At 43.1% G+C, this 25,263-nt stretch overlaps 1 protein-coding gene across 1 annotated transcript in view; it reads left to right on the top strand.

The window, feature by feature from the left end:
* Positions 1-4,142: 4,142 nt before the first annotated feature.
* The window catches only part of LOC109401930 (tumor necrosis factor receptor superfamily member wengen), an 89,065-nt gene continuing 67,944 nt past the window's right edge, over positions 4,143-25,263 (top strand). The window contains exon 1 of the mRNA XM_029854691.2: positions 4,143-5,583. The gene's annotated coding sequence lies outside the window, so the exon portion shown is untranslated. The remainder of the gene's footprint in view (positions 5,584-25,263) is intronic.

Genomic DNA, 25,263 nt, shown 5'->3' with positions numbered 1-25,263 from the left:
GTGTGAAACGTTAAACGCATAGAAAAACGATGCGCGCGCCTCTGATTGTGAAAGCCACAACTATGAAAATTTAAAATGATCGTTAAAAACGTGGTCGATGGAAATTTAGCAAGTGTTACGTCTGTTTGTCTGTGGCTCAATTGGCTTGTATGCACTCTCCAAGTTGTACCGGCTACCGGCATCGAAAAGCGTACGAAGCATATTGTTCCCCACTGTGATCTGAAGCATGGGCATTCTCTCTTCCATCCGGGAAAATCCTCGCACTTCGGAATTGGTTTCGTATGCTGGGAAGTCTCTCTCCCAGCAGATCCGGTGAAGAATCTTGCCCTCCTAATCGGTAGAAACACTCACATCTCCGAATGTTCTCACCGGGTCACGATTGTTCCAAAACAAAAAAGTAACACTCGCTGCGGAACCACCTGGTCTTGTCATTTTTAAAGCGCTGAAGAAACATCCGGACTCGCCTCAACCTCGCTTCAGTTGGCGCTTCGGTTTGCACCGGACTCGCATCTTTTCTTGCGCTTCGGAACTTTTCCGGACTCGCATATTGTTTTAGGGAGCGTCCATAAATTACGTCACGCAAAAATCGTCCATTTTCAACCCCTCCTCTCCCCTATGTCACACTTTTTGTATGAGTCATCTGAAATTTTTGTATGGGTCGTCACACTTTGTTGAACCCCACCCCCCCCCCCCCCTCAAAGCGTGACGTAATTTATGAACGTTCCCTTACTTGTGGCGCTTCGGATTACACCGGACTCGCATCTTTTCTTGCGCTTCGGAACTCTTCCGGACTCGCATTTTTACTTCTAGCGCTTCGGATTACACCGGACTCGCATCTTTTCTTGCGCTTCGGAACCAGTCCGGACTCGCTCTTTATGGCACTACGGTATACGGTATCATCCGGACTTGCCTGGTGCGCTTCGGAAACATCCGGACCCGCAATTTTCCTACCTATTATTCCTCCTGCTCAGGAAAAACCCTAGACCACCGAAAATACATACCGGCTGCGCCAAATTGTAGAGTTGTCCCTTGGAAGCTTCAGTTCGGTCCGGTTTACCCGTTTGCACACGTCCAATCTCCTATTCGCACTGCAACCTGATTCCCCGCCTTTGTTTACGTTCTTCCTGTTTGTTATTCTTGACGTCGTTGTCAGCGGCCCTGCTACACTGAATCAAATATCCGCTTTCCATTCAATTGCATAACTCTACAACTATGTACACTAGCGTCACGTGAAATACCTCATCAAATTCGTACCGGAGGTTAGTATGTACACTAACGCCACGTGGTGGTGACGCTCGGAACTGGAAATACTTGTAGTCCTGAACAACTTTTCCGAAGATAGTACCTTCCTGTCGGGCTTCAATCTCGTGCTATATCCCACCAAAGTCGTACCGGAAGTAACTATGTACACCAGCGTCCCTGGTGGTGGAATTTGGAACAATGCTCTTCATGACCTAGAAGTACTCGTAGTCCTGAACAACTTTGCCGAAGATCGCACCTTCCTACCTGGCTTCGATCTCGTGACAAATTTATTTCTCTGAAGTTTTACCGGAAGTTGCGATGTATACTAGCGCCACGTGGTGGTGAAATTCGGAACTGTGATCTTCATGACCTAGAAGTATACGTAGTCCTGAACAACTTTGTCGAAGATCGCACCTTCCTGTCTGGCTTCAATCTTGTGATATATCTCACTAAAGTCGTACCGTAAGTCAACATGTACACTAGTGCCACGTGGTGGTGAAATTCCGAACTAGTTTCTTTATTACTCAGAAGTACTCATAGTTCGGAACAACTTTGCCGAAGATCGTACCTTAATATCTGGCTTCAATCTCGTGCTATACCCAACCAAAGCCATACCAGAACTAGCTATGTACACTAGCGCCACATTGTGGTGAGATTCAGAACTATGCTCTTCATGACTTGGAAGTACTCGTAGCCCTGAACAACTTTGTCGAAGTTGCTACCTTCCTATCTGGCTTCAATCTTGTGATATATCTCACTAAAGTCGTACCGGAAGTAACTATGTACACTAGCACCACATGGTGGTGAAATTCTGAACTATGCTCTTCATGGCGTAGAAGTACTCGTAGTCTTGAACAACTTTGCCAAAGATCGCACCTTCCTATCTGGCTTCAATCTCGTGCTATATCCCACCAAAGTCGTACCGGAAGTAACTATGTACACTAGCGCTTCGTGGTGGTGAAATTCTGAACTATGCTCTTCATCACCTAGAAGTCCTCACAGTTCTGAACAACTTTGCCGAAGATTGCACTTTCCTATCTGGCTTCAATCTAGCGCTATATCCCACCAAATTCGTACCGGAAGTTAGCTATGTACACTATCGCCACATGGTGGTGAAATTCTGAACTATGCTCTTCATGGCGTAGAAGTACTCGTAGTCTTGAACAACTTTGCCGAAGATCGTACCTCCCTATCTGGCTTCAATCTCGTGCTATATCCCTTCAAAGCCATACCGGAAGTCACTATGTACACTAGCGCCACGTGGTGGGGAAATTCGGAACTATGAAATCCATCACCAGGAAGTGGTTGTTGTTCTGAACAACTTTGCCGAAGACAGAATGTTGCTCTCTTGTCGAGGTTCCGAAAGAACAGACATGGTACTCACAACCAATCTGGGAACAAAACGGAACCGGAAGAAGTTAAAAATGTGGAACTAATGTTTTCGCCTGGTTCTCACCGGAAGCTGCATGAAATTCCAATCGGCTTTCACTACACCTCTCTAGGATAGTGTAGGATTCCGTTATCGCAAAAAGATTGAAATTTGGTTCTCTAACTGCTGAGATATGGATGTGCAAAAACAATTAGTTCCACGTTTTTTTGTCTGTCGGTACTTTACGTTACAAAAACGCTGTTAGTATAAGCTGTGATAATAAATATGTATTAATAATAATAATCTTCAATGATTGCGAAAAGAATTCTTCCTGGGATGATTCCAGAGATTCCTGTAGGTATTGCTCCAAGAATTTTTTTGGAAATTCTAACGGAAACTCCTTCTCTGGGATTCCTTGAGTGATGCTTCTTGGGATCGATTCGGGAATTCCACCAGGGACTCCTTCATGGATTCCTGTAGGATTTCTTCATGAAATTGCTACATTATTGTGTTTGTGGGTTGAATGAATATCAACATTAATATTTCGTACTCCGTTAGTCCGCACTCGAGAAATCTGTGCGGAATATCATTTCGAAAATTTGCTCCGCAAGTTTAAGATTATCCAGGCTTCCATTCTGAGTTGAAGATAAGCTTATTATCTTCCGAGAAGATGCTTTCGCTCAAAAGTGAACGAAAGCTTCTGTTCTCTTTTATGTTTATTATTGATTTCTCTTAAAAGCTGTCTCAATTCTCTCAGATATTCTCTCTGTTTTTATACACCATTCATCAATCATCTCTCCATTTTCCCTGGTTACTTCGATACTCTGGCTTTCTGTTTGAGAAGGTTACCGAGATTTCCTGTCGATAAGTTACACTGTGCTACACCAATTGGATGTGTTCTTGTACTTTAAGTATTTCTGGATTCATCCAACCTTCACACAGCTGATTAAGCTCTGGTTAGGTGAGATGATACACATTGACAAAACAGAAAATGAGGCAAAAGTATTTAGTAGTGCAACAGTGCAGTGTAAATTTTCGGGAATGCTTATCAGTGCTCTAGTCTATATGAGCAAATCTGAAAAAAGCGTAGTTGTAGTTGTAGATCGCGTAAATTCAGATTGTTCTGCAGTGACTAGCGCATGTTTCAGGTCTTCGGTCTACCACTAACTCGGCATAGAAAATCAGGATATTTCAAGTATTTTCTCGAAAACGAGTAAAACTCATCGGAATTGTTAAGAAATTTTGGACAAAATGAGTCCAAAATCAGGACATGTCCTGCTAAATCAGGACGGATTGGTGACCCTATCATTTATTCTAATTGTTTTCAATCACGAGTTAACCGATGCTTAAACTTGATTGATTGTTTTGTTCCAAAAGTTTCACGAATTCTCTTATCTTTCTCTCTCTCTTTCTGCCGCAATCTCTCTCGCACACTGCAGCTCTCATTCAAGCTCAGCTTGGCTCACAGCTAAACAGCTTGACGGAGAAGCCATCGTCCGGTGTTGATTCCACTCGGTTCAAACTGTTCACAGAGTGTTCAGTTCCGATCGAACAGTCGGCCGCTGAGCATCGCGCTCCCACTCCTTCTGCTTCAGCTCTTTTTCCGACAGGCTCAGATTGAGAAAATTTGCTTTTTTTTTAACCCGTTGAAGTTGTTTGACTTGTTTTTTTTTGCCTTTTGTCGATTGCATCCTTAGTGCTATCTATACGTTCATGTTGTTTCAATTTGCTTTGGCCTCATCATCATCATCATCGTCGTCGTTGCTGTCGCGTTGAGACTGAAGGAAGATATTGTCTTCGTGCCTCGCGGTGCTGCATTCACAGTGAAAGAGAGAACACATAAAATAAAACGGATTTATTTATAGTTTTGATTTGCATGGCCTACTACTGTTAGCTGCTGCGGTATACTGTTTGTGTGTAATCAATACAATCGTGTGACCTGTCCAAGATATCGATCCACGGGTAAAACTGTGAAAAGGTGTGTCAAAGAGTGCCATGGTTCACAGTTTTTTGGTGGGACCAAAGGTTATGCAGAGCCGGTTTACGTCAAGTGGGTGGAGCAAGGGGTTGATCCGTGTGTAGATTGATGAAGTCGGGGCGGAAGAAAGTGTCGCACTGCGGTAAACTCGGATTTTGAAGAGGAGGAAAGCGTGTGTGAAATATTTAGTGCACTGCGGATGTTTTTGCGATTTCGCCAGAACACGGTACGAATTCCGGCGGTGGTTTCTTCTCGGATGCAATCTGTTTGAAATAAATTTTATGCGCGGCAAACTCCTGGGAGGACGACATCACGTTCAAAAGTGTTTCCAAAGATAGTTTCGCCCTGCCTCCTGCGTTCGGAACGAAGAAGAAGAGACAGTGAAAGGCGGTTAAACTATTCACGAAACGGCAACGCTACTAGGTACACAGCTAGCAGAGGAAAGACAGGCATCCGGTCACGAAAGTTGAAGAACCTAACCAAAATAACTCCGCGTGGTAGAGGACGAGCGCGAGAAGCGCGGAAGACGGACGTTTGTACACACATATGCGTGTGTATACGCCTACTCCGATCACCGCGCGTAGTTTTGGGACGTCGGAGTTGTTTACGAACCAGTCTGGAAGAAAACGCAAGTGAAGAATAATAACCTTAAAAAACAACCGTCTCCGTCGTCGTTTGTTTGGATTTGAACACTGGTGTGGTGTTTTGTTTAGTAACGAAGCAGGCGAGTTCGAGACGTTGAACTTCCGATTCGAAGAGTGCGTGACAAGCAACCAATCAACCGCCGCTTGCTTTGATTTGACCGTCGCGCGCGGTTGTCAAATATGGCCGCCGCAGTCGAAAAGTCTTCAATCGAAGTGACCACGCTTGTTGAGGAAAGTGACCACCTTCGGGATAGAAACTGAAAAGTGAAAAACCGGACTACTAGATCGAAACCTTTCCTCCGAGGGAAAAGTTCAGCAGAATCTCCGACCAGATCACAGTGAAAATCTAGGTGAGTTTACACAAAACGTTAGTTTGTTTGTTTTCAGAAACGGCGCAGCGGCACAACGTCGGGATGATTTGCGCCTTGCAAAATCGCGCACCCGCGTTCCTTCCAAGCAAAACAGAGAAGTTAATTATTATTTCATCGCCTGCTACATTTTGCATGTTCGGTTCGCTAGATGTGTATACAAACAGGTCCATTTATTTTCGGCGTGCTGTGTGTGCCTCTCTCCTGTCTGCTTTCATCACCTCTTCAGGGGGATTGCCTATTTTTCTGGAAATGACCAATCGCTCGGATGTTAGTTAAGCTAAGCGAAATTGATTTTGATCGTGTTTTCGTTATTTCAGCAGAATTTGAACAGTACACACTGTGAAATAGTCAGAAAATAGTGGGGTACTAAGTTACTTGCAATATCAGTCTATTGTATGCATCGATTCTATTGATTTGAGCAAGTTATGGGCCCAGTTATGGCCTTCCACTTCTTTTCTTGGTGTTACGTCTTCACTGGGATAAAGCCTGCTTCTCAGCATAGTGTTTATAAGCACTTCCACTGTTTTGGACTGAGAGCTTTCTCTGTCAATGACCATTTGGCATGTTAATATCGCGTGATAGGCACGGAGATAATCTATGTCCAAAAAGTCAAGGAAACTTTCATTACGAAAAGTTCCTGGATCGGCAGGGAGTCGAACATGTCAGATGATCTTTCAACACGGTCTTTCTGACTACCCGAACGTTTACCGCTTCTTTACCGCTTCTTCCCTACGTTCACCGATTAGCCAACACTGCACCGCCTCGACCACTGGTTCTCAGCGTCCATCTATCAGGATATTAGATCCTCTACGAGTGTTGATCCCCTCACCGCCTCTCAATAGCTCAACGACTATTGACATCCAGTCGCATTGTCTGTTGGTACCTCATCGGATATCGGCCTCCTCATCGTCTCTTGGATTGAACCGCATCAGGACGCCACTGGAGTCATAACCTGTTGGAACGACAAAATAGAACACAGGGAGGCTTTCGTCCAATCCGCCGGCACTGACTGATATCGCTACCAGCTCAGTGCCTCTCTTTTTTTCAGCCGAGGTGCAGCACTACTCCAACCAGAGTTTTAGGGGTGTTGCAGGCGATCTTAGGGATGTTCAAGGGGTTTCATGTGCGAGGTTTCAGGGACGTTTGCGATCTCAGGGGTTTTCAGAGGCCTTTCAGGGTGTCCCAGGGGGCTTCAAGCGTTTCAAGGGCGTTTTAGGAGGTGTCAAGAGGTTTTCAGAGATGTGTCAGGGGCGTTCTATGGGGCTTTAGGTGGTTTTCAGCTTAAAGTGGTACCAGGGTGGGACCAGGGGGTTCTCAGAAACGATGCAGGAAGTTTCAGAGAGGGTTTCAAGGGGTTTTCAGGGAATCTGAGTGGGTTTCAGGGGTTTTCTTGAGTACCAGGGGAGTTTTAGGTGGTTCCAGAGAGTCTAGGTGGAGTTCCACGGGCATTTGAGTAGTTCCAGGGATTTTAAAGCGATTTCTAAAGCGTTCAGGGAGCCTCAGTCTCTGGGAGATTCAGGGGGTTTCCATAGGCGTTTCAGAGTCTCTCTGAGCCTTAGAAGCATTTCATAGATCTTGTCAGAGATCTTGGGGAATTCCCGGGTGTTTCAAGATATCTCAGAGGAATTTGAGGGGGTATTAGGAGCATTCTAGAGGTTCTCAGGGAGGAGTTTAAGGAGGATGTTTCAGGGGGTCTTATTGAATTCCATGGGGAATGTCTCTGAAACCCCTTGATCGCCCTTCAAACATTTCTAAAACCACCCTCAAACGTCCCTGAAAACCTCTCGGAATATCCTTAAAATATTCCTGAAATCCCCTGACACCCTTCGAAACACCCCTGAATTGGGTTCTTTAGGGGTATCCAGATTATTTCATAATCAGAATCTCCGTTCAAAAAATAGCCGAAATCCAAAATTTCATCATGTTTTGTTTTTGTTATTTTTAAAATGCATTTAAAGTTTGTATGGAGATTTGTTTTTGTTCGAGGCGAACTGTCATTTTATCGATTGAACTGTCATTCTTTCCACAAAAATAAAAACTGTTTTGTTTATTTAACCATTAAAACAAAGGAATTGGAACGCAATAAAATCACATTATACTCAGAAAAATGAACTCTTTTGATTAGGCTAGAAAAAATAGCAATACTTTATTCATTAAACAACCCAATTACCTTGGAACGTCCCTGAAACCCTCGTAATCCCATTTAAACGCCCCTGAAGCCCCTTAGGACACCTTTTAAAGAATCATGAAACGTCCCTGAAAATCACTTAAGGTGTCATGATGCATCACTAAGCTTTCAAACGAATCATTGACTTTTTGCTTTTCAATGATTGTTTGCCTCGCGTTTTTGAAGTGATAATAAACTGTCAATTTTGCAGCAACGCAGCAGAAAAAGTATCATCGCAATCACTACGAGTGAGCAAATAGGATGATACTTTTTCATACGAATATTCGCATTGGTGGCGTAGAATTATCACTTTGAAATTTCGAGCCACATATCCAACATGGCTGCCAATGCTGATGATGCCGTAAAAAGCCTTAAAGCGCTCATGGAGAAACGTCTCGGATCATCCTTAAAACGCTTCTGAAATTAACTGGGACCCCTGAAACTCTCTGAAATTTCCCTGAAATGTCTTGAAACGTCCTCCAAAGGCTCCTGAGATCTCCCTGAATCATCCTTAAAACCTCTTGAAATGCCCCCAAAACCCCCGCAATACTATTGAAAGGCTTCTGAAATCCCCGTTATCCCTGTGAAATATCCCTGAACGCCTGAAGACGCCCTGAGACCCCCTGAAGCCCTCTGAAACAACTTGGAATCCCTTGAAACAGCCTGTGTCCCCTTCAGATAGACATTATGAAACCCCTTGCAACGTCCCTGAACCTCCATAATACCAATATAAACGTTCTTGGAATTCCCGTATCGTAATACATTTGAAATGCCCCTGAAAACTCTTGGAACACTTTTTAAAGGTTCCTGAAACGACCCTGAAAACACAGAACAGATGTGTATCTTCGAACAAATTTGAAGTTTCGAGGTGGAAGTCGTAAAATTTTCACTTGGAAAACTAGGTTGGAATGAATTTCCTTCTAGAAATAAAAAATCATCAAAGCGTGCCTCGCTCCCGCCCTATGCTCGCTGTACAAAAAGCTTGCTTTCCACCACCAGGTTCGCTAGTGTCCAGCAATCAAACGAGCGGTTCTTTTCGCGATGAAGATTCACCCCCGTGCTGAAAACCTCTTGAAGCGGCTTTGAAATGCTTCGAAAAGACCCAAAAACTATCATAATCTCACTGAAACGCCACTGAAATCCCCATAATCAATTTCAAATGCCGCTACAACCCCTTGGAACATCTTAAAAAGGCTGCAGAATCCCCCTTAAACATTCCTGAAAATCCATTGGAGCGCCCATGCTTTTCATGCTTTGAAAAGCCTATGAAACGGCCTTAAAACGTTACTGAACCCCCTGAATCTCTCTGAAATGCCTCTGAAATGCCTTGAATGGCCCCTGAAAGCCCATGTAGCACCCTTTCAAGGCTCTTGAGCTCCCCTGAATCGCCTTCAGGGGCCGTTCATATACCACGTAGACTTTTTGGGGGGGGGGGGGAGAGGGGTGTTCTGGTCAAGGTCTACGCTTCATACAAATTTTTTTTTTTTGTATGGACAAAAGTCTACGAGAGGCGAGGGGTGGGGATTGGTCTGAGATGATCTAAATTGCGTCTACGTGGTTTATGAACAGGCCCTTAATATCCCTGGAAATGTCCCTAGTCTCTGATACCTTCGTAATTCAATTGAAACGGCTCTGAAATCCTCGTTATCGCATTGAAACGCCAACGAAACCTGTCGGATCGCCCTTGAAAGGCTCCTGACTTCCCCTGAAACGGCTCTGAAGCCCCTTGGAACCCCCTTTTCTGAGCTCTCTGGAATCTTCCTGGCAACCTTCTTGGCCCCATCACAGATGCCCAGGAGCAAGACCTGTTCTCGCGAACTAAGTTCCCTCATTAAAACCCTAACTTAATTTATGCACAAAATTACCTCTGCTGCACCCCCAGTCAATGGCATAAAAAGCGGTTCCAGTGTGTATAAAGACTCACATGAAAAATTGTCATTGGCATAGGAAGCTCTCAGTTTATAACTGTGGAAATGCTTGACGAACACCTAACTGAGAAGCAGGCTTTGTCCTAGTTGAGACGTCACGCCAAGAAAAAGAAGAAGTGGTACGGAGAGGATCAAATTTGAAGAAGCGGATCAGAAGTCGAATGCTCGCATTGTAGGATTCCTGTCCAAATAATGCTTGAGAGTCATCCGGGAGCGTGGTCTTCTCCCAAAGAAATGGGGGGCAGCCGTTGAAGCGACGTTTGCAACCAAAACGATAGGATCGCAGCATCTTTTAAGGAAGCAACTTAACCAGCTGAAGTTGAAGGAAGGAGAACCAATGCGATCGCATCTCCTGGTTTTCGGCGGTTCGGCAAATGAAGGCAACTAGCGCGAAGGACGCCTTTGTAAGCGCATGTAACCCGAAGGGTACGCTAGACCCGATTGCGTACGGCAAGCAATCCTAGTAGCGTGCGAGGCATCCGTCAGGTAAGGAGCTACCAAGCGACGCTCGCACGGGGTAGCAGGGGCGGTAATCCAGGGGCCTTACGACCCCCCCCCCCTTCTGCGAGGCAGCCGTGTAATTGCCTGCTTAGAAAAGGGTTACTAACCCCAATTCAAGGTATCAAGCGATCCGTATCGAGGAATGAGTGATCGAGGGAGATGCTCGATCGTTAACGGAGCCTGTTAGGTACCTGGGATCCCATCACCGTATTTCGTACCATACCGCGTTAATGCAGGGCTCTGGCGCGGTGGACCTTCATTTCCGTGCTACTCGTGAGATACAAAATGAGTCAATTAAACAAAAATCAGAAATCGAGCGAGGCCGGTAACGGTGAGGTCAACCCCTTCGCAAGAAGTGGGTTGGCTAGGTCTCCGTTAAGGGGAAGTGAGGAGTCAGGAGCAGGAAGCTGCGCACGCAGCTCCAGCGTGGGAGCTCTAATCCATTCCCCGGCTAGCCTGCCGGGGGAAATGTTGGACGGAGCGTGGTTGATAAGGGCCATCAACCAAAAAAGAGATGGGCTACCAGGACCTGAAAACGGCCCTGTTGCGACTTCGTAAGCCGCTGGACGATGCCAGGCAGGATCACGTGAGCAGTCTTGTTAGAGATCACAGTCATTTGAATCTTTTCGTCGATATTTGGCCTCCTTTGTCTCCGACATTCGCCACACAAGCAATCAAACTACTGTACGAAACAAAAATGTCAATGCACTTCACCACGATAGCGTCTTCGGGAGACGGTTCGGTTTTTATAATTCTTGTCTTCTTCCATAATGAGAGCTGTGTTGGCCAAATGTGTGTCGTATTCAATGCAACATTTAAGAATAAACTAATACTAACATAAATAATCGGAATTGGCTGTAAATCTATGTGAAAAACTAGAATTAGACAAATGTCATCGTGTCATACGACATTGATTTGACGTTTTCTTATGTTTATTGAACTTCGTTTTACCGCTCGTTTTGTGTGTAAGAGGTAACGGTACCGCACGAATGTAACAAAGCAAGCTGACACCCGACTGCGGCAACGAAATGAAGGTAGTGAAAAATGTCGAATGTTCACAAGACTGCACGTGAGACCCGCGAAAGCTGCAGTAGCGGCGGAACCGGCGAAAGTAAAGGTTGCGAAGTCTACCCAGATGGAGGCCTTCGCTTTCGCAGGTTAGTCCAAAGGGTGTGGTGGATGCGTCTGCTCGTGATAAGCACTCACAGAAGCGGGTGAAGCAGCCGTCAGGTGAGAAGCTGTCTACCGGTACCCGCAAGGCTAGGCGGATACTAACCCCGATGCTCGGCATTAATGCCGGCAAGTCGGACCCCAGCGACAAGGAACGCAAGGGCGCCGCCTACAAAAGTCTGGTGGAAGGGGTCCCTTAGCAAGGGTGTGGAAGTGAGGGCTTATACAGTCTAGGTATAAAACCTAGACGAGATCACGAACGCGGAAGAGCTCGTCACGGCACTGCGGCAACAGTACCAGATGCAGGTGGTCACCACAGCCATTAGGCTACGGAAGGGCCCAGCAGAGACACAAGTGCCCTTGGTACAGCTACCCGTAGCGGACGCAAACAAGTCCGTTAATGTAGGGAAGCTCACTCAAGGTGGGCTGGTCAGTATGCTATCTGACCGTTCATCAGCCCAGAAGGTTTGCTTCAGGTGTCAGGAACCAGCACACAAGTCATGGGACTGCAATGGCCTTGACAGGAGCAAGCTGTGTAGGCGATGTGGGTGGCGGTGAAGGTCACAATGCTAAGGCTGCAGGAGTCCACCCAAGTGTTTGATTTGTTTCGGGAAATCCGCATACAGCAAGCACCCAACGGATCCAAGGTGACCGGCCTTCAAAAGAGCCACAGCTGGCAAGTTAAAGTGCAGGTAACGCAGCTGAATTTGAACCACTGTGACACAACTGTCAGTTTTCCGAGCGATATTCATACCCTTCTAATATCCCCCAGAAGTGTAGAAAACAGCGAGTTGTTCGATCGGGCTATCCAAAGCTGTTGCGCTTGACCCAGTCCCGATCAGTTTTCAGATACTTCTTCTCCGATGTATGTTAGTCATCATGACAAGAGCTTCAAGATTCCAATGTGGTCTGGTAAATAATGGGTTTAGCTGAGGTTTGGCAACCCTGCCACTTCCAATCAAAGAGACAACAACCGAACGCTTGATCACGATTGCTGCTCGCGCCCGTTTGGCACAAGCACGAAATCTCAACACACAAATCAGCAATTATTACTATGTAGATCCCCATTAGGCTGGCAGGTACTAATCCGAAATAAGCCAAGAATGACAGGAACGAGGGGTCCGGCAGTAAAACGCAGCACTCCTGTTTGGGCAGAACTTTTATTGCTTTCTAGTTTTGTTAAGCACCGCGCAGTTGCCGTGTATCTAATGAAGCCGCGAGATGGCGCACGGTTGATAGCGCGGGGGTTTAATGGCCGCGCGTTGACGCGCGATTGCGGGTTTGCGCGCACCACAAAACAAATTGCCTCAAAAACAGGATGTTTTATGTAATTCGTCTTTGGGTGAGGTGCTTCTTCCGGTTCGTGAGCCGCCTTCGCGTGGTTCAGTAGCGGTCTCGAACAGGTGGAAACAGCGATTTATAATTGGCATTCTGGAAGCGCGTAGAAGTTGTCAATAGCGTGTTCGGTTGGTGAATTGGAATAGGAAACCTTACCAGATGCACTTGTTTGCTTGCAGGGGCGTTGACCTTTTGCTCTTGGAGTCGACACAAATATAAAACTGAAAGGCGGAAAGTGTGCCGCCAAAGTTAACATGACGAAATATTCGTGAAGCTGAAGTGAATGGCAATGCATACTGCATTGCATACATTATGGCGTTAATTTGACTATATGCCGCAAGATGGAATCGATTCACATTTGAAATGTTCCAAATCATGCAATGTTATCCTTTCAGCATAAAAAAAAACTTGGAATTATGTTAGAAGTTATGGAGAGAGAGAGGGCGATTGGCGATTTGTTCTACTTTGTACTTACTTTTTACAATCGAGATCTAAATTATGCAATTTTTCTTTGCGTACAATCAGAACCCACAATTCCGCGTACGATTCGCTTCATTAGAATGACGAGATATGCTCTGCTTCTCCGAACGTCTCAGACCACTCAGACGTCAAATGCAATGTACCATCAGCCAACAAGTAGCATCTCGCTCCCTTATGAGCTCGCAAAATCGTCAAAATCCATCTGCTGCCGGCCGTTCGTTGTCTTTCTGACCGTCTGTGAGTCCAGTCTATCCATCAGTCAATCAAACGTATTCGCGCGCGCATTTAAGCGCACACGGAGAAAACAAAGTACCCAAATGTGAGTTTCTTTCACCCAACTTCGGGGTTGCGTGCGGGAACCCATATTTGAGTACGTGGAAGCGATGTTGAAATGAATTTTTTGCATTTGATCCCGTATACGGTATACGACAAAGTACCTACTGGCTAAGTTTGTTTTCACCCAACTGCTAATTCAAAAAACTCAAATTTGAGTTCAATGCTGTTTACTCAATTTTGGCTTCCCGCACCGAACTGTCAAAGTTGGGTTGGTTTGCTCTTGGCTCTCTGACAACAACAAAGAGAGTGGATGAGAGAGGAGACAAAAAAGAACTCAAAAGTGAGTTTGAAAATACTCAAATTTAGGTACTTGAGTTTCTCCGTGCAGAGACTTGAGACTTGCTTCGAACGAGGGCCACATAAACAAACGAATGAGCATCCATTAGTCGGCCATTATGGATGAAATGAAATTTTCTCGAGAAGCTCCCGCCGGGCACCTCCTTACGTTACCTATGTACATTGCTGCCAAGAAGCAAAGCAAACTTGGAGATTAGTACGAATTTGATTGCGCGTTCGCGTTCGCATGAATTGGAATAGTACTTGGCAAGTTAAGCGGTAATGCCCGTTATGTTTGAGGTAGTCCATTGTTTCGATCGGGAAAAGGTTTTTCACATCGTGCCTGGCTTAAGGTGAATAATAAGTGGACCATATTGAGACGTTCCGGGTAAGCAGATTGACGTCAGAAGAAATGAAAAGCTTAGCGACTCAAAGATGATCACAGAACCGTGCAAGACACCGCCGGGACACAGTAGCGAATGCCCCTCCTCTTACACAAGAGCAGTCTTTGTAACCGACAGAATAGCGTCTACGGTCGACTTCCCCTTCCGGAAGCCGAACTCGAGAGACCCTCTACACCCTCAGTGTGCCTCAACATTCTGTTGACGAAGATATTTTCGAGCACCTTCTCCGTCGTGTCCATCCAGCATATTGGTATATATGCCTTAAACTAAAATTCACAAAAAAAATGCAGCAACGAACATCGATGACTCACTTTGGAGAGTGCATCACGGTAGCATGCTGGCGCTTTTCCAGTTTCCCGAGTGGTCCTCACCACTCCCTTTGTCCTCGGAAATAGGGTAGGGTCAACCCCACGCCCGCGCAACAGCTGCACCAGAAGGTTGCTGACAGTAGGGTCTCCACATGCCCTGGCCCTTACCAGGACCCCTTTGCAACCGCGGGCTCGGATCTAACTCAGTAGACCGACGCCACGACAACAACGCTACCAGGACTCCCTCTCCGCCGCGGCCACTTATCGCTGTAAGGGTCGATTTCGACCGCAGGGCACTGGTATGACCTACGAAGCCGACTCTGAACCCCTGGACTACCTCTTGTACCGCATCTGAACTAGCCATTCTCCGAGTCCACGCGCCACCTCCTTTGTGGCTCCAAGACGTTGAAACGGCATTCCAGCCAAACTAATCTCTACACATCCTCAGGACAAGATTGTCCGGAGTTGTGTCCTTCCCGCATATATCAAGCATGCAGTCACGCATTGTGCGAAAACGCGGGCATATGAACAAACGTTTTCCGCCGTTTCCTCTAACCCAGCACAAACCGGATATTCGGGAGAACCCGCATGACCGAAACGGTGTAGATACTGTCGGAAGCAACCATGGCCTGAAAGGACCTGTAGTGTATATAACGCCTATAAGTCATGCAACCAAAAGCGAACTATGCCGCTTGATCTTCATGGTAATCACCACACAATCGTACACCTTCTCGCTCTCTCTTCTTGGCGTAACGTCCTCATTGGGACAAAGCCTGCTTCTCAGCTTAGTGTTCTATGAGCACTTCCACAGTTATTAACTGAGAGCTTCCTCTGCCAATGACCATTTTGCATGCGTATATCGTGTGGCAGGCACGAAGATACTCTATGCCCAAGGAAGTCAAGGAAATTTCCTTTACGAAAAGATCCTGGACCGACCGGGAATCGAACCCGTCACCCTCAGCATGGTCATGCTTAATACCCGTGCGTTTACCGCCTCGGCTATGTGGGCCCCTAATCTTACACCTTACGAGCACTATAAACAACGATGACTCCCAGATCTCCCATCCTTTCCATCTAACAAATACCCCAGTCCGTGCGGGTTGTGAGGACGCAGAATGCTCTCGTTCTCTAGTAGGTAGTAGCAACAACCATCACACTCTTACATTCCTTTCCTTTCCCAACTGACTACAAGGACTTGCCCGGCGCCGTTGGTGATCAAAAATGAATGAACTGCTTAAATTGCACTTTGAGAATAAGTGAAGTGTCCCAGCCCTTATTCATTTGGATCTCAGTGCAATTGGTACCAGCTCAGATCAATCACGGAGGAACAACCATTGACATGATATGAGTCAGATTTGATCGTTGATCATGGTCGATATTCCTTTAGAGGTTTATTTATGAATACTTTTATTTATTTTATTTTATTTATTTTAACATGGACTTAACTAGGAATTTGTTCAAAAATTTCATCAGGGATTATTTAAAAATAATAATTCGGATTTCTTCTAATTTTTTTCTCAAAAATATCTCCAGAGATTTTTTCATCAAAATTATAGGGAATTCTCCTGGTATTTCAGCGAAGGGTTTCTACAGAAGCCCTCCATGGATATTTTTTTGAAATTCCTCTAAACTTTTTTAAGAATTCAGAGAAACTCTTCCAATAATTTCTTGAAAAACTCCTTTAGGAATTCCTGAACAAATTCCTATAAGAATTCTTTTTAGAATTTGCTCCTGCGTTTCTATCAGATAGGGGAGACTGGGGAGACTTGATCCCTTTTTCTTAATTTACCTGAAACTTTAAGAAAAAACACAAAACCAGATCCGATTTCCATACAAAATGGCAGGTAAACATCTATTGCAAGTTAATACACAACAGAAGGCCTTTAAATTATTGTTCAAGTTTTCAAAACTGTGTTTCTATGGAGGCATGTCTTATGATATATTTTTCAAAAATGGGTGACACTTGATCCCCCTTTGAGCACATGGTTTATTTAAAGGGAAAATAATTCCAGAGTCTTCCTATTCATTTTCTTTTCGAGTTTTCGTGTATTTTCGATGAATATGGAGTGTTTGAAATTGTAAGATTCCCTTAAATTTTTAAGGATATGCCGTATTTTCTAAATGGGGAGACTTGATCCCCCTTTTCTTGGTTTGTACTAAAGCTATAATTATCTGACACATTTCATCGTTGAATAGACTAGAATTCCAAGTAAATAGAGGCTTCCGAATAGCATTTTATTTTTCACATGTATAATGTGTGTGTAATCCTCGAGGGATCAAGTCTCCCCATGTCACTGTTGTGTATACTAAGCTGAATTAATTAAAATATGTTAACAACAGCCTTATTCGGATAAATAAGTTTGAAAGTATTTTATTTGAACTATGTACTGTGAAATTTTGACACGATTTGGTTCAACTTTCACAAAGTTGTTGAGATTTTTCGGAATCGCCTAAAAGATTTTTGAAGGACTGAAAATCAACCATCAGCCGTTAAAAAATAATGCAATGTACAATCGAAATCACTTGTAGCCAAAACATAGTGGTTTGTCCAGGAGTAGTTTTGGAAAAATTATGCTAGAAGAAAAATGTTCTTGATTCCGAGCAAATATGGAGGGAACAAGTCTCCCCAGGGATCAAGTCTCCTCAGTCTCCCCTATATTTTCTGGGATTTTTTAGAAGTTTTTCCCATAAATTTCACAAAAAATACTTCAAAAATTGTTGAAAGAATGCCTTAAAGAATTTTAAAAGGAAATCTCTGGAGGATTTTCAGAAGAAATCTCCTAGTGTTTGGAGATTCCTAGAAGAAATTTTTGAAAATTTTCCGGAGGGATTCCTTGGCAAAAAATTGAAGCAATTTTTGACGTTACTTCTGTAGGAAGACTTACCTTACCGATCAGGCTTAGGCCGGGGTGGCCTCTGCTGTACATAGTAGCCGCCTCCATTCCACTCGGTCCATGGCTGTTTGTCTCCAGTTCCGCACTCTGCGTAGGGTTCGCAGATCGTCCTCCACTTGGTCGACCCACCTAGCTCGCTGCGCTCCACGTCTTCTTGTACCGGTCGGATGACTCTCGAGAACCATTTTAGTCGGGTTGCTATCCGGTATCCTGATGACGTGACCCGCCCACCGTAGCCTCCCGATTTTCGCGGTATGGACGATGCACAATGGTTTATTTTCCCATTTTCACGCTCTTAATTAATAGCTCGTAGGATTGAGGAAATAGAGTAAAATAGTGTCTTCGGCAAAGTTGACGGCAATCATCAGCGCCATCTTACAGTTAGAGTTTTCGGATCAATCCCCCTAAAAGTGAGATACAATATAAATTTTTTTAAATTGTTGAGATAGACTAATTTTCTGAAGACGTCAATGTTGTAATTTTTACACCAATGGAGATAGAGGCCTGTGTTTGAAAGTTAGCCCCAAAAACATGTTTTTGAAGTAAGACATACGTTTGTTGAATTTTTAGACCCATACCAAGTTGTATGTATCAATAAAATACGCAACTTTGTCAAAGACATCAAAGCTGTTAGAATTAAATGAGACGAGTTATAGATAAATTTATAATTTTTTTCATCGACTTTTAGAGATAAATATCTTTCTTAGGGGCAAAAAGGTGCAGCTCTGGATACCCTTATCAGAAAGTACATCTAAAGAGCTTTCAAAGAAGGGTTAATTTGACCGTCCACGATCGTCTACAGAGGAGATATGACCATAATAAAAAATGTCCATATTACGATTCACCTGCATTTAAATCTACGTTGACAGTAAAAATCATGGCTACTATGATCAAATAATAGATAGCCTTCTCTCTCTCTCTAAGCTAATTTGTGCAACAGTCCTGATTGTTTTAAATAACAAATTTGTTCTAAAAACGGTTTCCACTGCCTTTTTATAAGATTTCCACTATTTAGTACAAATACCATTCATTGAATAAAATATTGGGATTTATCGGGGTTTCATACGCTCTCACAGAGCCAAACAACTCACGAGTTCTTCTGGAAAGCAATTTGAAATTTTATATGAAGAAAGTCAACACAATGAACTTTTAGCAATTTTCTTACTACAATTTACAAATTTATTATTGTGACGTCACATGTTTCTGGTGGGTTTTACTTGCCGTTTTTCGGTTGTTGTTACACGGTTCGGGAACTGCTGGTGCTGGCAGATGGTGGACTGGCTTGTCGAGAATGGACGAGCGGGTGATCAGTCCGCTCATCGTCTGGCTGGTTATGCTTCGGGATTCGGTAGACCGGCGTCGGACTCACAGGTATCCTCCGACCTGTCTTATTCACCAAGATGGTGGATTGGAGATGTCGACGGCCTATTGTGGGTACTGGTCGTCGCAATGGCGGGTTTTGCTGGCTGGATTTCACAACGGACGCGCACTAGGGAACCAGATGGCTCGTGATTTCGTGTTTCTGGCAGAGAAAGGCCACAAAATAAAAAGAAAAGGCCCAATGTCTGGACCTAACCACCAGATATTAGAACTTTGAACCTCACAACTAATCACAGCAAATCTTCATGTCCACAACTCTTACAATTTAATTACCTTTTCTTGTGGTATTTTATACGTGTTGTTCTTCGTATATTTTTCGTTTGTTTCGTTTGTTTTATATTAGGGAGCTATAACAATTTTAACAAACATTAGATTAAGAAAACAATCAACATTTTAATTCACTAACCCAACGTATTCGTCGTACTAACACTTGGTATTAACGTACTAACAAATATTTTAACCACTAGTAACGCATGGCTAAAACTACTAACATCTAACAAAACGAGAAAAACACTATTTAATAATTATTCCACTAACATGAGGTTTTTACGATTTACACTAACCTCAATTTCAATTAACATACTAAACACGCGCGCACTACTACTACGTTCCCGTATTCACAGCAAAAAGAGAACGTTTGCTTCAAAGCTTGCCGTTTTTATAGGGAATGGTACACACATTTAACAAAGGCCTATCTCAATTTCTGCATAATTCGATCAAGCATTGATGAAAACGACATGTTTACTCATTTTTTAAGTATTCCTATTAGGTAAAGCCCATAAAATATATTTTCCAAAATTTTAATAATTTTTGCAACACTCCTTGTTTAACACTCAATTTTGGGTAAATTTTGTTTACCGTGTATGTCAAACAGGAACATTTGTTGTCAAAAGTGAGCCAATGTGGTGTCTTTTGCAACCCGCCGTTTCACTTTCGTTACGTCAAGGTTGACCTCGAATGTCAAACAAGACTTGCTCATCATTATTTTATTTTCGAGTTTATTAACTATTCTGTTATTGTTCAAGTTCGGAAAAATTACCATTGAGATCAGAAAACCAAGCTCTTTCGTGTTATGCACCAAAAGCGGGAAAATATTTTTTATTTTAGGACCCTATTGTTTTATGCTAAACATTTATGTTTTATTAGTTTTTGTGTCACACCCTATTTCATTAATGAGGTGTGCACCATCTATCGGCGAGAACAAAAAGGGCGAGGTAATGTTTTGCCCCGATCTTCAAACTACTCGACCTCAGTGACTCTCGCAACATGACAGCTGCTTATGAGAGTGCGACACACTCATACACTCACCCGTCTACCATGAGTGCCACAGACCCGAAGTTTAATGGGGAATATTTACCAGGGGAAATCTAGGAAAGTAAATTGGAAAAATTTATAATTGTGGTGGAGTCACAAGACTACTTTGGAACCAACGGTTACATAGCAAGGCTGCAAACAAGCAGTTTTATCAAAACATTTTGGGGCTTGAGGCATGACACGCGAGATTGTCATTTCAATTTTACTGAAAGTAGCAAACATCGGGTCGAACGCAAAATGCAAAACCATATAGGCGTTAATTAAAGCGTTACATCTACATAGAAATCCCCCCAACGAAAGTAAGGTTCTTGGACCAAAGCTGTTCTTTTATGCTGAAGATTGATCTGAGCTGTCATAACCATAGCCACTACCCAAACTAGGCACGATCAAACTCTTACAATCACAACACAAGAAAAAAGAACAGCGAAAACCAATTCGGTATCGATTGAAGAACGCCAGAGACGAACATACACAGAGGACACTGTGAAGAACGCATAATGCGAAGAGCCATGTAGGTTATAATTAAAGCTAATAAACAACATACTAATAATCCCACCCTTATTGAGCCTCGCAGTTGAGGCTTAAGAAGGATAGCAGCGAAGACGGCTAATAACAAGACAGACAGCTCCCACCCTGTCGCAGGCGACATGGTTGAAACGCCCTCAACGATTCCCAGGAACATTAAAACATTATTGTGTGCGTGTACATGCTAATATGTACACAGAAATTGTAACATCTCACGCACACTGATTCATAATGTTGTTCCCTGAAGTCGTTCGCGGCGCTAGGTGCTTGTAGCTCCCAAGGTATATTGAGCAAGAGGGTAGATGTCTGTCTTGTTATTAGCCGTCTTTGATAGCAGATTATCTCGGAGAAACACTAGGTCAACTGCACCATTGCTCCGGTTAGCGCAGTAAGGGCAGAAAACTGTGGAGGGCGCCCTAGTACTCCACAGGCTCCGTTTGTAGTTAGGTTTTTATTAGACCCCCCTAACCATTCATTCCTTGGCACGGTAAGCATAAAGCCGCATAACACCATGAATTAGGGGTCACCTGTTTAGTGGACTCTTACCACTGGATCAGGCGATCCGTAGTGTTATTCTTAGCCAATTGAGACAACCGCTACCGACACTACACAGCTATCTAGGCTGATCGGGAAAAGAAGTTAACATTGAGCCCCAACAGCCGTTAAACTGAGGAAAACTGATCCAAATGACGAAATGCTGTGTCGGGGCTACGCCATTTGAACCCGATCTGAGGTTGGTGATGGCCATCCCTAGCCCATTGGCGTAGCTAGGGGGGGGGGGTCCAGGGGTGCCTGGCACCCCCTAGAACAAATTTGGCACCCCCTAGAATTTTTCCTTGACAGTCACTTTAAATTTAAAACTTCACATAATAATTAAAATATTCATTAATGGCACATTTGAACAAAACTTAAGCACACCCGGATTTACTTTTATAACTATTGTACGTTTTGACGTTTTGGATATTATTAAGAACAATCAACAGGCTTCTCCATAGATTCCTCCAGCAATATATATATTTTTTATTTGTATTAACGAGATTTTTTGCCCTAAGCTAGTTCATCTCGGGACCCACGCTTTACTTCCCTTCCGAAGGAAGAACCCACATTTTGTGAGTCTGTCGGGAGTGGGATTCGATCCCAGGTCCTCGGCGTGATAGTCAAGTGTTCTAACCAGGTCCGCTCCACAGCCCTCCAGAAATACTTGTATCTATTCATACATAGGCTTCCTTTATGGATTCCTCCCGATATTTTTTCAATAATCTTCCCTTAGGATACTCCAGGCAGTCCTGATGGGGTTATACATGCTAGAAATTTCTGCAGAGATTGATCCAGCAAATTCTTCTCGAAATTCTTCCAGGGGTTCCTCTAAAAATTTCTACTGGGATTTCTTCACGATTTTCTGGTGGAATTATTCAAGCTATCTTCCTGGGATCCTTTCAGAAGTTCCTCTGGTGATTCTTCCAGGAATTCTCTCAGAGATTTCATTCAGAGATTCTTCCAGAAATTTCTCATGAAATTCCTCCAGGCGCTTATAATGGTCTTCCTCCGGAAATTGTGGCTAGCATTCCTCAAGCAACTCCTGCTGCGATTCTTCCAGAAATATCTCTACTCCTCTAAAAGATCTCACTGTGGTACCTTCTGGAATTCTACTAGGAAAGTTCTTCCGGAAATTCTTCCGGAAGATCTCCCTGAGATTTTTCTATAAAATCCCTTCATTGATTCTTCCATACATTTCTTCAAGGATATATCCAGGACTTACTACAGAGGTTCTTCCAGAAATTCCACAGGGGATTTCCCCAAGAATTTCTATTGTCCTTCCTCCATGAATTCCAGCTGAAATTCTTCAAGCAATTCATGGACTTCCTCAGAAATACTTCTAGGGATTTCTCCTGGCATACTTACTTGCTGCAATACTTTCGGGAAACCTTCCTGAAATTCCTCCAGAAATTCCTCCTGCGATTCCATCAGGGATTCCTCCAGTATACTTCTACCGATTATTTCAGTGAGAACTGTAGGCATTCCTCCAGGCATTTGTTAGAGGAACTTCTCTTAAGATACCCCTGGCATGGCTGATTCTAGGATTTCTCTAGAAATTACTTCTATGATAGCTCCCGGAATTCTTAGAATTTCTCCAGATATTCCAGCTGGGACTACTCAAGCAATTCATGCAGTTCTTCCAGATATTCTTCCTCCAGAAATTCTAACTGTGGTACTTCCGAAATTATGCTACGGATTCGCCTAGAGCTTTATCCTGGCTTTTTTGCTGAGGCAATCTTCCTGGAATTCTTGCAGAAATTTCTTTAGTTGCTCCACCAGGGATTTCTCCAAGGATTCATCCAGGAATTCCTGCAGAGATTTTATCCAAAGATTTCTCCAGAAAATGCTCATGGAATTCCTGCAGAAACTCTTTTTGGCCTTCTTCCAAGAATACCTCAAACAACTCCTCCTATGATTCTGCCATCAATTCCTTCAGAAATTCTTCGTAGTAATTCATATACGAATTTATCCTAGCATTATGGCTGGAATTCTTCCTGAGATTCTTTCAGAAAATCCTCCTGCGAATCTTTCAGGGCCTTCTCTATAGATTCTTCCAGAATACCTCTACCAGTTCTTGCATGGACTTCTCTAGGTATTCCAAAGATTTTTGCTTTGGATACCCCCCGGCATACCTGATGCGGTTTCTCTAGAAATTCCTGTACAGTTTTCTCCAGCAATTCCTTCTAGGATTTCAGCTGAGGATTCTACAGTGATACATCCCAGAATCCTTCTAAGAATACCTCCTGAGATTTTTTCTGTGATTTCTTCAGAAACTCTCCGGTGATTTCTCCAGGTTTTTTTATCCAAGATATTTTGTCCATGGATTCTCTCATAAATTTCCCATGGGATTCCTACAGGAACTTCTCTTGGCCTTCATCCAGGAATTTCAGCTGGATTTCTCAAGCTCTTCCTGCTGCGGTTCTTCCAGCAATTCCTCCTAGAACTCCTCCAGTCATTCTTACCGCAATACCTCCCAGAATTCTTCTACGGGTTCTTCTAAGAATTTCTCCAGAGATTCCTTCAAAAGCTTGCTGGGATTATTCAAGACAATCTTCCTAGTTCCTAGGAGTCTTGCAGAAGTACCTTCGGTGTGTCCTCCTGGAAATCCTAAAAAAAAAAATCTGGGATTTCTCCAAATATTTCTTGTTGGACTTCTCCAGGAGCTCCTCTTGACTTTCATCCAGGAACTCCTCCTAGGATTCCATAAGCGATTCCTGCTGCTTCTAATGTTTCAGGAATGCCTCCTAGGTCTCCTCCAGAAATTCTTACTGTGATACCTGCAGGAATCTCTAGAGATTTCTTCTGGAATTCTTGCCGGGATTCTTCTAGCCAGTTTTCCTAGGATACTTCCACAAATGCCTTTGATTCTTCCAGGGATTTCTCTAAAGACTCATCCAGGAATTCATGGATTACTCTAGAAATTAATCATGGTATTACACCTGGAACTCCTCTTGGCCTTCTTCAATGAGTTCTAGCTGAAGGAATCCCAATAGAAATCCCTAAACCAATTTCGGGAATAGTTGGAATTTCCAGAGAAATCCTAGGGAGTTACTAGAGAAATCTCTAGTGAAAGCTTATAATTAATTAGAAGGCACAGAATGAATGTGTGGGAAGAACACACGGCTCCGTATTTGCTAAACCGCAGTATGGTCATTTCTTTGAGGGTTTCTTCGGCATAGTTGTTTTTTTTTATTTCTACGGTAGTTTCATTGAAACCCAACAAACATTTTAGCTTTATAGGAGAGGAACAAACCACTCTTAAGCAAACTTTAGTTTAAGAAACTGATATTCATTTAGTTACGTTTCTTGGGAATGCAATCAACAATTTCTTTGGATTTTTTTTCTATATTTCAATGGCAATTCTTCCGTAATTATCTTAGCAATTTCTTTTTCAGATATTTTGCAAATTTCTCAGGCAATTTTATCGTGATTACTTTTGTAATTCTTTATGATTTAAATGTATTTAAATTTATTACTTCCGAAAATTGCTGAACTGGAAATTCAGAAATTCTCAACTGGACTTGCTTAAAGAAAATCCTATGAAATTCAAGAAAAATTTCCTAACAAATTCCCAAAGAAATTTTCGGAAAAAATTCTGTTAAAATTACCTTAGAGCTTTCAAAGTAGTTGCCAAAGAATTCATATAAGAACTATCAGAGAAATTCCAGATGAAAATATAAAAATTTCCACAAACATTCACAAAAAAATTTCGAAGAAATTCTCGAAGAATTTTTGAAATTATCAAAGAAATTTCTGAAGAAAATTTAGAAAGAATTCCAAAAGTGATTGCAGTGACATATTTTTTAAAGAACCGCCGGAGTTTTTTTAAATAAATTCCCCAAGAAAATCTTTAAGAAAATTGACGAATCAATTTCCAAAGGAAGAAGTTCCTAAAGTATTAGGCTGATACAAATTTATTTTTGACTTTTTGTCTCCCCCCCCCCTTCAAAAATTTTTGGCTCAAAATGGCATTTTGAGGGGGCAGGTAAAAAATATTTATCAAAATATCGAGTCATGCTAAAAATTATTAAACAAATCCGATGAGTTTTTAATATTTTTCAGATTAAATGCTTTATTATTTTTATCCCCCCCCCCTCGACC

This window comes from Aedes albopictus, chromosome 1, assembly GCF_035046485.1.
Source record: "Aedes albopictus strain Foshan chromosome 1, AalbF5, whole genome shotgun sequence".
NCBI classification, from domain to species: Eukaryota; Metazoa; Arthropoda; class Insecta; order Diptera; family Culicidae; genus Aedes; species Aedes albopictus.
This window is presented reverse-complemented; position numbering and strand designations above follow the sequence as displayed.